Source organism: Dermacentor albipictus, chromosome 6 (assembly GCF_038994185.2).
Source record: "Dermacentor albipictus isolate Rhodes 1998 colony chromosome 6, USDA_Dalb.pri_finalv2, whole genome shotgun sequence".
Classification (NCBI taxonomy): Eukaryota; Metazoa; Arthropoda; class Arachnida; order Ixodida; family Ixodidae; genus Dermacentor; species Dermacentor albipictus.
The window spans coordinates 141,967,705-141,981,179 of record NC_091826.1 but is presented as its reverse complement, the minus strand read 5'-3'; the positions used below and the strand labels follow the sequence as shown (position 1 = coordinate 141,981,179).

Here is a 13,475-nt window from a genome sequence, read left to right as displayed (position 1 = left end):
ACAAATTACTACATCATCAAGGTAGGGCAATGCGAACTCCTGCAAGTCCTTTAGGACAATATCCATTAATTTAGAGACGCTAAAGGGCGCGTTCTTCAGCCCGAAGCTGAGTGCGAGAGGGCGAAGAGTGCCTACAGGTGAGATGAATGCGGCATAGCCGCTGGCACTTTGTGAAAGGGGAACTTGCCAGTGGTTGTTGTTGTTGTTGTTGTCCTGAGTGGCCGTGGCACATACCCACAGTGGGGGATCGGCCAAGAATCGGGTGGTTTAATTAGGTGCATAAAAATAGTAATGATAACAAGGGAGTTAACAATTTGAGCATGTGAGTTTAAAAGTAAACGTTTTGTGTTTGGAGGAAAAAGGAAATAATCAGATGAAAACCGGGTATAAAATAATAAAAATAATAATAATAATAATAATAATAGATAAGAAACAAAAGAAAGCTATCGTTGGGAGGGAGAACGATCAATCTAACATGGAAATCAATTGATTTCAGTGAGGTAATTTTTGATCGCCAAGCAAACATTTCTGTGGCTGAACCCAACAATGGAGGATCCAAAAGATAGGCTCACAGGCACTGATAAAGTTAGACCAATAGAGCGAAGCGGGATTTCGAGTAGTCGTTGTCGTATAATAGACAAAACGTCTGCAAGACAACAAGAAATGGTCGATTGTCTCCGCTTCGCCACAGAAAGAGCATAATGGTGAGGGGACCAGACCAGACCTTTGGAGGTAGAAGTTCAATGCAGGTATACGGCAGCGCAGCTTCGTGATGAACACTTCAATTTTCCGTGTTCGGCAAAAATCTCTGTTCCTATCCACATAGTTAGTAATTGCGGAGCCTGATACTGACTGTATAATGATACTCCTGCGAAATCTAGCAGCAGTAACATAAGCAGTCAAAGGGCAGCAAGGGAAAATCGGACCACTTATCGATGCCTTTGCTAGAGAGTCTGCAATTTCATTAATGATTAGTCCTTTACGGCCAGGCACTCAAATCAAACGCACGCTTCTCAAGTAACCAGGTGCCAATGATTGAAATGTCCTCATCACGCGAGAATGACTAGAAGCAGTAAGGGATGAGCACAATGATAACGAATCCGTGACTATCACGGCTGACGCAATTGATGGTCCTAATTTGCGTAATGCCAGCACCACGGCCATGAATTCGGCTAAAAAGATCGGTATGAAATCTGGCAGCCGAAGAGAAAATGTCCAATCGATAATCGGGTAAAATAATCCTACACCTGACTTTTCTTCACATTGTGAAGCATCTGTAGCAATTACGTCGTTTGTTTGAAGGTTTTTCATGTGATCTTGTAATATACCGTGTAGAATATGGTGTGGAAGTAATTTTGCATTATTAGGAAAGATGTCATCGAATTGAATATCCGTGGGAACAGCTCTGTCGCTAATAGGAAGTGCATCGCATATGCGCACGCCCAAAGAGTCAAGTAATTTTTGCACGAATATGATTTGCGGATTATGTAGTCGCGGCCAGATGACACCGAAAAACAATGCAGGTTGTGAAATAAAGATTATTTGGGGATGACGCAGTGGTAATTCGTAAATCCTTAAGAACGTCTGCACCGTCAAAAGCCGGAACCTGCACGAAAGTGGCGGAACATGGGATTCTAGATAAAGAATATAATTTGCAACAAATTTAGGACGACCTAAACACAGAAGTAATGATTCTCTTTCTAAGAGGATTAGAGGACGGGACATGTAGGCTGGAGCTCCAGAGAAGAGCACGCAACCAAATTCTATTACAGGGCGAACGTACATACAATATATCATTAGGAGTGTATCTCTTCTCAATCCTATTCGACGACTGCTCAGCCTACGCAATATGCCAATTGCACGGGTACCTTTCCCAGTCACATGATCTATCTGTGAGCGCCATTTGAGAGAGACGTTACAAATAATTCCGAGGTATTTAACAGATTCCACCTCTGGTATGTCTTGAATGTGGCAAGACAACGAAATGTGCACTATGTTACGTATCGGAAAAACGAGAACAGCACATTTGCCGGCATTGAGTGTGAAGTCACTAGCATCTAACCACCTCTCCAGATCATCAAGGTAAGTTTGCAGTCGTTGGTATAGCGTGTGGATGTCGTTTGCAAATGCAAAAAAAAACGCAATATCATCTGCATAAACATAAGTAATTATTTCTTGATGACAAGATAGTGTGCTCATTAGAATAATAAAAAGCACTGGGGAAAGAACTGAGGCTTGTGGTACGCCTGTCGTTTGTTTGTGTTTAGAAGAAGAAACGCCGCTTTCGTAGCAATAGAATTCTCTTTCACCTAAGAATGACTGAATCCACGCTACTATATACCAAGGAACACCACAGGAAGTTAACCGATTGATCAATACAGTGTGCTCCACAGTGTCGTATGCTTTAGCGATATCGAGCGTCACTAAGGCAGCGTATTGCTTATGACATCGAGTGAGTTGTATTCGGCTTTCTAAGTCGACGTGGGCGTGTCAGATGGAGCTGCCGGCCTTGAAACCAATCTGACAGGGACTAAGAATGGAATTATCATTAATAAATTTCACGATGCGACGGTGAAGAGGCCTCTCAATGAATTTTACTACGTTTGATGTAAGCGCAATGGGCCTAATGTTCTCCAATACATACCTTCCTTCTTGTTTCTTAAGCATCAATATCACTTTGGCGAGCTTGCAGTGCAACGGAATCCAAGTATATTTAATTGAATAATTCACCAGGTCTAAAAGAACGTTAGGCGATTCCTATAACAATATTTTTAACATTGCATTTGTGCCGCCATCAGGGTGAGGGGCTGAATTCGGTAAACATAGTGCGGTATCATTTAGTTCAGCTAAGGAAATTGGAGTAAGGTCATCCCAAGAATCTAATGTAGAATGAATAGCCGGAAGCCTGGCCGTAAATCGATTTTCTAAGCCTTCGACAATCTCTTCTAGGGAGGCGCTCAGTTCCTGCGGGGTCAAAACAATTGAATCTAATGTTAAGGGTGCTCGTAGCACCTTCCTAGCACGAAGGAATGCAAATAAAGCACGCTTATTTTTTGAATTAGATAGATATTCGTAATGTCTAATATCGTATTGCTCTTTTTCTCGATTAACAGTATGCTTTAATACACCAGCATGACACTGATAATTTTTCCAATTTGTCGGGCACTGATTATGCAGAAGCATTTTCCAAGCGGCCTTTCTTTTTCTATGGTCCCACGTACACTCATTATTCCACCAACGACCAGCGGTGCCTTTAGCCGAAGGGATGACAAATTCAGCTTGCTTCCGGGAATCCTCTAGAATTGAGCAAATTGTTGAAGCGATTTCCTTATCATTGGCATTGGCAAGTTTCGAAACGGCAGAACGCAAGAAAGTCTTAAATTTTGTATGGTCCATAATTGTGCATGCCTGGGATTCTAAAGATGATATTTGACAATTGATTTCAAACGACACAGGAAGATGATCACTGTTGGTTGCTGAGTCAACCGCTACCCACGACAAAACCTTGATGCCAGCGCTACAAAATGTCAAATCTAACACTGAATGGAAGGGTCCTCTAGCAAACGTTACTTGTCCTGTGTTCTGACATGAAAGGTGACTATCAATAGTCCACTCCCAAAGTCCCTTACCCCACAAATCTGTTTTTAGCCCCCACGACACGTGATGCGACTTAGAATCCCCTACAAACAAAATTTCTTTTCTACAGGCAGCCACAGCCCTATCAAGTTGATGTGTACTTTGCACACCGCTGGGGAAATAAGCATCTATAATTGAAAATGGATGGTATCCTGGGAGACATAAATGTATGGCCAAAATTTCACACTCGCAGTCCATAATTTGAAAAGAAATTTTTGCCTTGTGACAAATTTTACTGCGTTAGGATGGATAGTTGGGCGTGTTGGTTAAGCATGATCTGAAGTGTAGGCGCTAAAATGACGGAGGACACAGAAGAAACACACACACACACAGGGTGCCTGTGTGTGTGTGTTTCTTCTTTGTCCTCCGTTATTTTAGCGCCTACACTTCACATCAAATTTTACTTTAAACAAGTATCACTAATCCTCCACCTCGCGAGTCTCTATCTAATCGGAAGGACCGAAAACCTTTTAAATGAAAATTTTTATCTGGTGAAAGCTACGTTTCTTGAAAGAGTAAGATATCTAGAATGAAATGAATAGATAGGCAAGATAAATCTGTTGATGCTGAAAATATAGAACGACAGTTCCACTGCAGCACTTTCAACTGTCCAATGGTGTTGAACGCCCAGCAGCGGCAACTGCCGCCTTTAGAATACTTTCTATAAGCACAGGAGTTGGTTGACTCTTTTTTGATTTTGGTTTCATAGTTTTTGAAATTGGGGACCCCATACGTTTGGGAGCTCAAGTGTCAAGTTCCATGTCTGTGACATTAACAGTGTCTGAATAAAAGGGCTCATCCTCGCGTGTTTGGACTAGCGATGTAGTGTCTGTGCAACGCTCTGCAACTGTGGAAGGCGTCTCTGCCTCGTTGCTAGGCATTCGAGGTGTGGCGTTAGATACTGGGCACTGCATTGGCGTCTTAGTGGGCTGCATTATTTGCATCATGTGACTGGAAATGATTTGCGCTAAGCAATCAGAGAGACTGGACAGCAATTTTTCCATAGCTTTAGCCATTGCTTTTTCCTCAGCAGAATCAATTGCTTCTGAGAGGTAAAGATCCATGCTTAGAGTGTTGCGCGCTGTAACACCAGAGTACCCGAAGGCCCTGTCTTTGATAACTGAAACTGCATTGGCGTCTTAGTGGGCTGCATTATTTGCATCATGTGACTGGAAATGATTTGCGCTAAGCAATCAGAGAGACTGGATAGCAATTTTTCCATAGCTTTAGCCATTGCTTTTTCCTCAGCAGAATCAATTGCTTCTGAGAGGTAAAGATCCATGCTTAGAGTGTTGCGCGCTGTAACACCAGAGTACCCGAAGGCCCTGTCTTTGATAACTGAAACTGCATCTCTTCGGGAGCAGCGACGGCGATCGATTATTTCAAGAATTTGTATTTCTTGAGCGCGAGCTTAGCAGTTCGAATAGTCTGCTGGGTGTTCTCCCCCACAGAGGCAGCACTTTGGAGATTGAGTACAGCATTACCTTGAAAAATGACCATCCCCACAGGTGCGGCAACGCAAGCTAGACTTACATCGTCCTGCGCTGTGCCCGAATCTCCAACAAGTCATACACTGGATTGGAGATGACGCAAGCACCTCTACACGGAACAAAAGAGGCCACACCTTTATTTCAGATGGACATGATGTGCCCACAAACGTTGCAATAGCAGATTCTGTCGGAAGCCTCTCGTTATTTGCCAGTCGATTGCAACGGTAGATAGCAATGACGCCTGCTGCGGATAGCTTGTCCAGGGTTTCAGTAGGACTTAATCGGGAGTCTACGCACCGTACAAGACCCTTGGTGCACGCAACGTGAGGCGGAATGAAAGCACTCACCGGGGTGGAAGCGAATGAAGTGCATTTCAAGAGGTCTTCTACACAGGTCTGGTCACGTGAACGACACACTATATCTCCCCGCCCGAACGCTCGCACATCAGTGATGGTCTGGAAGTGGTTGGACGTGGCCTTAAGTGCCTTCTGGACAGCCTGTGGATTCGTGATCCTGATGGAACCTCCATTGGTAGGTACAAGTGCCACAGGAATAGTGCTGACGCCACTGCGAAAAAATAAATCTATGGGCAATTCATTAGGAGGCAGGGATGCTGACCAGGCGGATCGCGCCTGGCCAAGAGAACTGGTCGACATCATCTCAAGACGGTGGACGCAAGGAATGCCAATCAACCAGGAACTAAAATACGGGTATTGAGACACCTGAAACCACCCTATACTCAGCCAAAACACCACTGCAGTTAAACGAAATGGTTGCTCTGTCGAGGCCAGTAGGAACCAGGGACAACAGCAGGAACGTCGCTGCACTTGTTCCTTTCTTCGTCTGCTGCTGCTGCTCTGAGCGAGTAGGACAGCCTTGCGCGACCGAGCGTGAACAGCAAGGGGGCACGAGGAAACACTTCTTTCTCATTCTCATTGCCAGTACGCCCGCACGAGATTTATAGTTGAAATGTATTTAGCAGCGCTAACTCTTTCAATTCGTTCCTCAATGTTGATTATCGGGTACAGCTCATCCCTATAGTGACGGCATTTAACTTCCTGTAGTCAACACATGTACGAGGGTTGTTGTTAGGGGTTTCTACCAATATTAGCGCTCACGTGTAGTCACTCTCAGCGGGCTCAGTAACTCCCAACTCTAGCACGCGCTGTATCTCTGCCTCCATAATTTCTCTCTGTCTTGGAGACACCCTGTAAGGCTTTAATCTTATGGGTCCGGTTGATGTCAGCTCTATTTCATGCGTTATTAGTTCGGTTCTACCTGGCCGATCGCTGAACTTGTCGAGATACTCCCCTAACACCTCTTTTAGCTCATCTAGCTGCTAGGGTCTTAGAGCGTGTGAGGTTACGGAATGTTTTACTACTTCTTCTTGGCCGATTTCAGAGTTGGAAGTCGCCTTATGATCCTTAAACTTCGTACTAGTGTCATCTTGCTCTTTGATGGTATAATTTACGACTCCGCTTCGCTCTACATACAGCGTCATCTCATTTCAGTGATATATCCTCATTTCTTCCCAATCCAGGTCTCTGAATGCCTCCTGTAAACACGCATTGGAGAGATCGTATCTCCCTGCCTGCCGCCGTTCTTTATTGGGATTTTGTTGCTTTCTTTATGGAGGACTACCGTGGCTGTGGAGCCGCTATAGATATCTTTCAGTATTTTTACATACGGCTCGTCTACACCCTGATTCCGTAATGCCTCCATTACTGCTGAGGTTTCGACAGAATCAAACGCTTTCTCGTAATCAATGAAAGCTATATATAAGGGTTGGTTATATTCCGCACATTTCTCTATAACCTGATTGATAGTGTGAATATGGTCTATCGTTGAGTAGCCTTTACGGAATCCTGCCTGGTCCTTTGGTTGACAGAAGTCTAAGGTGTTCCTGATTCTATTTGCGATTACCTTAGTAAATACTTTGTAGGCAACAGACAGCAAGCTGATCGGTCTATAATTTTTCAAGTCCTTGGCGTCCCCTTTCTTATGGATTGGGATTATGTTAGCGTTTTTCCAAGATTCCGGTACGCTCGACGTTATGAGGCATTGCGTATACAGGGTGGCCACTTTCTCTAGAACAATCTGCCCACCATCCTTCAACAAATCTGCTGTTACCTGATCCTCCCCAGCTGCCTTCCCCCTTTGCATATCTCCCAAGGCTTTTTTACTTCTTCCGGCGTTACCTGTGGGATTTCGAATTCCTCTAGACTATTTTGTCTTCCATTATCGTCGTTGGTGCCACTGGTACTGTATAAATCTCTATAGAACTCCTCAGCCACTTGAACTACCTCATCCATATTAGTAATGATATTGCCGGCTTTATCTCTTAACGCATGCATCTGATTCTTGCCAATTCCTAGTTTCTTCACTGTTTTTAGGCTTCCTCCGTTCCTGAGAGCATGATCAATTCTATCCATATTATACTTCCTTATGTCAGCTGTCTTACGCTTGTTGATTAACTTCGAAAGTTCTGCCAGTTCTATTCTAGCTGTAGGGTTAGAGGCTTTCGTACATTGGCGTTTCTTGATCAGATCTTTCGTCTCCTGCGATAGTTTACTGGTATCCTGCCTAACGGAGTTACCACTAACTTCCATTGCACACTCCTTAATGATGCCCACAAGATTCTCGTTCATTGCTTCAACACTACGGTCCTCTTCTTGAGTTAAAGCCGAATACTTGTTCTGTAGCTTGATCTGGAATTCCTCTATTTTCCCTCTTACCGCTAACTCATTTATCGGCTTCTTATGTACAAGTTTCTTCCGTTCCCTTCTCAGGTCTAGGATAATTCGAGTTTTTACCATCCTGTGGCCTATGCCATAACCATATTCCTAGTGCCTATGCCATATTCCCACACTGCCTTGTCTCCAGCCTGCTTCTTGCCTACCTTGGCATTAAAGTCGCCCATCAGTATAGTGTATTTAGTTTTCACTCTACCCATCGCCGATTCCACGTCTCTCATAGAAGCTTTCGACTTCCTGGTCATCATGACTGGATGCAGGGGCGTAGACCTGTACAATCTTCATTTTGTACCTCTTGTTAAGTTTCACAACAAGACCTGCCACCCTCTCGATAATGCTATAGAATTCCTGTATGTTAGCAGCTATATTCTTATTAATCAGGATTCCGACGCCTAGTTCTCTCCTCTCCGCTAAGCCCCGGTAGCACAGGACGTGCCCGCTTTTAAGCACTCTATATGCTTCTTTTGGCCTCCTAACTTCACTGAGCCCTATGATATCCCATTTACTGCCCTCTAATTCCTCCAATAGCCCTGCTAGACTCGCCTCACTAGATAACGTTCTAGCGTTAAACGTCGCCAGGTTCATATTCCAATGGCGGCCTGTCCGGAGCCAGTGATTCTTAGCACCCTCTGCTGCGTCGCAGGTCTGACCACCGCTGTGGTCAGTTGCTTCACAGCTGCAGGGGACTGAGGGCCGGGATTTGATTGTGTTGTTCATATAGGAGGTTGTGGCCAACTACTGCACCAGGGTGGCCAATCCTTCTCTGGTGAGGGAGTGCGTTACCGGTTCTGGGCACCGGAATCAGGCCACACTTCAGGCCTGTTTATGCAATTTTATCAACACGCGAATTTTTCTTTTAATTCGGTGGAAATTTGCCGGCACCGGGATTTGAACCACGGACCTGTTGCACGCGAGGCGGGTGTTCTACCTCTACGCCACGGCTGCACCTCTGCGCACCTCTCCTTCCTGCGACCGGGCATTTTCAGAGCATAGTTAGTATCTGAAAGTTTGTGCAACACTTTAACGGGCCCATCCCTGTGAACTTCAAGCTTGTTCTTTCTTGTATATTTGAGGATCCTTACCTGGTGTCTGGCGTTAAACGCACGAAGCCTCGCATTCTTGCCGTAATAGAATTTGGTGTTCTTTTGAGCTACTCCCTTGTTCTTTTCGACTAGTTCTTGGGTTGCGCTTAGCCGTTCCAGCAGATTTAGCACCTATTTAACCACTGTTGGACTTTCTCCTCTTTCCTCCCACATTCTCAGTGGAGAAGGGAGTGTCCTCCCACACACTATTTCTGTTGGCGAGAACCCTGTAGTCTCATGTGGAACCACTCGCAAAGCAAACAAAGATGCCGGCAGACAGTTCTCCTTTGCTCCTTGTGCTCGTAACAGAGCGCTCGCAAAACTCGCTTAAGCACTAAATGCCACCTCTCTACACTGTTCGATTGGGGGTGATAGAGGGAACTGTGTATCAACTTTACCCCTCACATTTGCAAGAATGTGTAAGTCAATGCGCTGGTGAATGCTGACCCTTGATCCGCCTGAATTTCGGCTGGAAGCCCAACTCGTGCAAATACTGTCAAGAGCGCGTCTACTACTTTAGTGGAGCTGAGGTCTTTCAGAGGGATTGGTTCTGGAAACTTTGTAGTCGGACACAGCATGATAAACAAGTACCTGTAACCCGATTTTGTTTTTGGTAGAGGCCCTACCGTGTCTATCACAAGTCGCCTGAAAGGTTCTGTTATTAAGGGCCCTACCTTTAGTGGAGCGTTCCATGCCTCTCCTGGTTTACCCGAGCGCTGGCAGGCGTCGCATCATCTTACAAAATTTTTTACGTCTTTGAAACAGCCAGGCCAGTAGTATTCTATAAGCAATCCTTCCTTTAATATAATAATAATATATGGGGTTTTACGTGCCAAAACCACTTTCTGATTATGAGGCACGCCGTAGTGGGGGATTCCGGAAATTTTGACCACCTGGGGTTCTTTAACGTGCACATAAATCTAAGTACACGGGTGTTTTCCCATTTCGCCCCCATCGAAATGCGGCCGCCGTGGCCGGGATTCGATCCCGCGACCTCGTGCTCAGCAGCCTAACACCATAGCCACTGAGCAACCACGGCGGGTTTCCTTTGATTTGTTTATGCGTAGGTGGCCGAAACACCCATTGTCATGACAGAGACTCAAAAGGTCCTCCCTGTACTTAGTAGGTACGACTAAATGATCTAAAATCCTGCCCTTTCGGTCTCTGTAGTGGCGATACAACAATCCTAACTCTCTGATGTATCGTCACGTTGCGCCTAGCAATGCCTTCTTTAGCTCTGTGATGTAATTTAACTAAGCTGTCATCGTTCTTTTGCTCGGCTACCAATGACTCTCTGTCGACACGTAAGAGCTGATCAAAGTTCTTTGAGGCCGGTGATAATAACGACCCTGGCTCACTTGCGATTGCGTCAGCTTGCTCTTCCTGCAGGCGTGAACTTTGACACGCTAGTGATACGCTCTCATTGAGCTGGTGAGCTGGCAGGCTTTCCTCAACTATGTTTTTGTCCTTCGGGCCTAGCTCGTATTCGGGTATTGAAGTTATCTCTTTTGCTGCTTCCACTGGAGCAGCTTGCGCATTTTCAGCCAGAACCGGAGCGATTTTACGAGCTTGGCCTCGGGTCAATGCCTGTACTATGCCCTCTGCCTGTTTAAGCCCCTTTTCACGCAGTAACCAATTCGAACGATTCGAAAAAATGTAAGGGCACTGCAGTGACAAAAATTTGGAAACTGCAGCCTCGGTCACTAGCTCCCCAAATGGTCCACTGATTTTGACTTTAGTCATGGGCAGACACATGCTGTGTTCTAGGGTTGTTCTACAACCTGTTTGATCCATGCTACTTCTCCAGTCAAGTCATCTATCGTCACGTAAGACGGACAATGTCCATCGTGGCGACACTGTCTCTTAGCACCCGCCATGGCTTGCCATTACCTTCCATGTCATGAAGATATGGGCTTAAAAGTTCCATATTCTCGTTTTTTTTCATTTACGTAGGCAAAACCTACGCTCGGCTTTCCGCAGTTCACAGCGATATGTCCCAGTTTGTGGCACTTATAGCAGCGGATCGGTCTAAAAGATTCTAATTTTCTTTTCTGCTCTTTTTCTACGGTTTCCCCGTTTGATTTGTCCTCGCTCTTTTGTGGGGGCTTTTCCTCCTCATCTACAGGCTCCGGTCGTCTAGTCTGCGAACCCCTTTTGAACGGAAATGGTTTCCGCGGCCCATTTCCACCGTCCCAGTTACCTTCCTCGGCGTTCAGCTTTCTATGCGTTGCGTACTGTTCGGCTAATTCCGCTGCCCTTTCCACAGTATTTACATTTCCTCTGTCTTGCACCCACAGCTTCACAGATGGCGCGATGCTTTTGTAAAACTGCTTTAGAAACATGTATTCAATGATACTGTCTCTACTCTCATACGCTTCCGCGCTTTTCAGCCACTCGACTAGGTTTGCCTTTAAGCTATATGCAAACTCCGGATACCCCTCGCTATCTTTCTTGCCTGTGCCCCTAAAACTTTGCCCAAAAGCTTCGGCTGAAAGGCGGTATTTCTTCAGGAGACTAGCCTTAACTTTCGCATAATCATATGCATCCTGTGCACTGAGTCTCGCGATTACTTCCGCCGCATCGCACGGCAACATAGACAGCAACCGCTGTGGCTATGTCCTCGGACCGAAGTTCATCTTCTCGCAAGTCCTTTCAAAATTGCACAGGGACAAGCCTATGTTGGTACCGACCTCAGATGGCTTTAATAGCCTGTTCATGCGGTATGATTCTGCCTCATTTGAGCGTCCCAGAGCCCCATCACTTCCTTGAGACAACTCCAAACGTTTGCTTGTTAACTCGCGATATTTATATTTATTTAAATATAATATCTATATTTAAATATCTATATTTATTTAAAGTTGCATGTTAACTCGCGATATTTATAGCGTTCCTCTCTCTCTCTCTCTGTCCCGTTTTTCTCTGTCCAGTTCTTCTCTCTCTCCGTCCCGTATCTCCCTTTTTTTCAGAAGTTCCAACCCCATTTAAGTTTCTTCCTCACTGACCTGTTCGGAAATTAGCTCCAATACTTACGATTTTAGCATTTCCTTGCGTACATCTAGGCCCAGTTCCTCACCATCAATCAACATTTCGTCTCTCAGTAGCGTCCGTAACTCCATAATTGCTGCTTTACTGCCTTGGTTCTGCTCGCTAAAACTTCCTAGGAAAACACAACCTAGCTAACAATCAACAGTCTAGCTTTCCTACACTTCTAAACAGAACAACCACAAAATGAAGCCTAGAGAGTCAAAGCAAGAACCACGCACTCGCCGCAGACACAGCACCACGTCGCAAAGTCCGTCTCACCGCTGTAAGCCAGTTGTAAGGATTGGGAGGTCAATCCCACCGCTCGTAACCAGTTGTCAAGATTGGAGTCGGGCATGGATTAGATGGTAGCTGGCGCATGCCATTGTCCAACTTACCCACGCTGAGGGAAGGACTACTTCTCATTGAGAACGAGGAATATGGGTTTATTTACAGTATCTAAATAAGGACGTTGCAGTTCATCAGTCTAGCATGACTGCGAGAGAAAGCACCTTCAGCAGAAGGGTTGAAATCTGGGCCAGTTGGTACATACTTGAACGAAAAAACCAGTCAAAAACACAAAGGACAAGAAAAGAAGTTCACTACACAACGACTGGACTATCAACTGTGGTTTATTAGAATCGGTGTAGTCCCAGCAAAGGCAGCAGAGCATGCGCAACCGCATCATCACTTATCACATAGCATGAAAAGACAGCACCGTTTCTATCGGGACCGACTTAGAAATTCAAATTCTTTGCCTTGTAAGCGCACCGAGGTTGTACTAACGCAGTCATCACCTAATAAACTGATGAAGTACGCTTCCAAGATTTCACGCTCTTCTTTGCCCTTGCCCCTACCAAGAATCGTCACATTGCTAAACAAAGGATAACAACCACACTCATTGCAATGGGGAGGCAAGTTTGCACCGTTATCTGACCCCAGGGAGGAGTGGTGCTCACGCAGGCGGTCATTAATACATCGACCGGTTTGGCCTATGTAAAATCTTTCGCACGTGAGAGGGAACTTATAAACAACCCCTGCAGCACATGCCGCGAAGCGATTTTCATGCTGCGTTGTGCAAACATGGTTCCTTGTCCTGCCTCGAGAAATGCGCGAACACAGACCCGAAAGCTTACAAGGGGCAGAAAAAACAACACTTACTCCCTGCTTGGCGGCAACTTTCTTAATACTGTGGCTCACTTTATGCACGTACGGCATAACTTCAAGTTGCTTACGTTCAACAGCCCCACCATCTACCAGCTCCGTACGTTCCCTCTTTAGCCTCTGAAGCAGCGATTCAGCCACCGCTTTCAAAAGAGGCGGAGGGAACCCTGCGGCTTCTAGACGTTGGGATTGTGCGTCAAAGCTACTTTTAATGGCGTGGGGACAGCTTCTTTCAAGTGCATTGCGGATGCAATTCATTGCAATCCCTCTTTTTACAATCTTTGAATGTGCAGATCCAAATGGTAAAATAGCTTTCTTGCCCCTAGGTG

At 45.4% G+C, this 13,475-nt stretch overlaps 1 protein-coding gene across 1 annotated transcript in view; it reads left to right on the top strand.

The window, feature by feature from the left end:
- LOC139047104 (ATP-binding cassette sub-family C member 2-like) overlaps positions 1-13,475 on the top strand; it is a 628,131-nt gene that overhangs the window by 137,005 nt on the left and 477,651 nt on the right. The window lies entirely within an intron of this gene.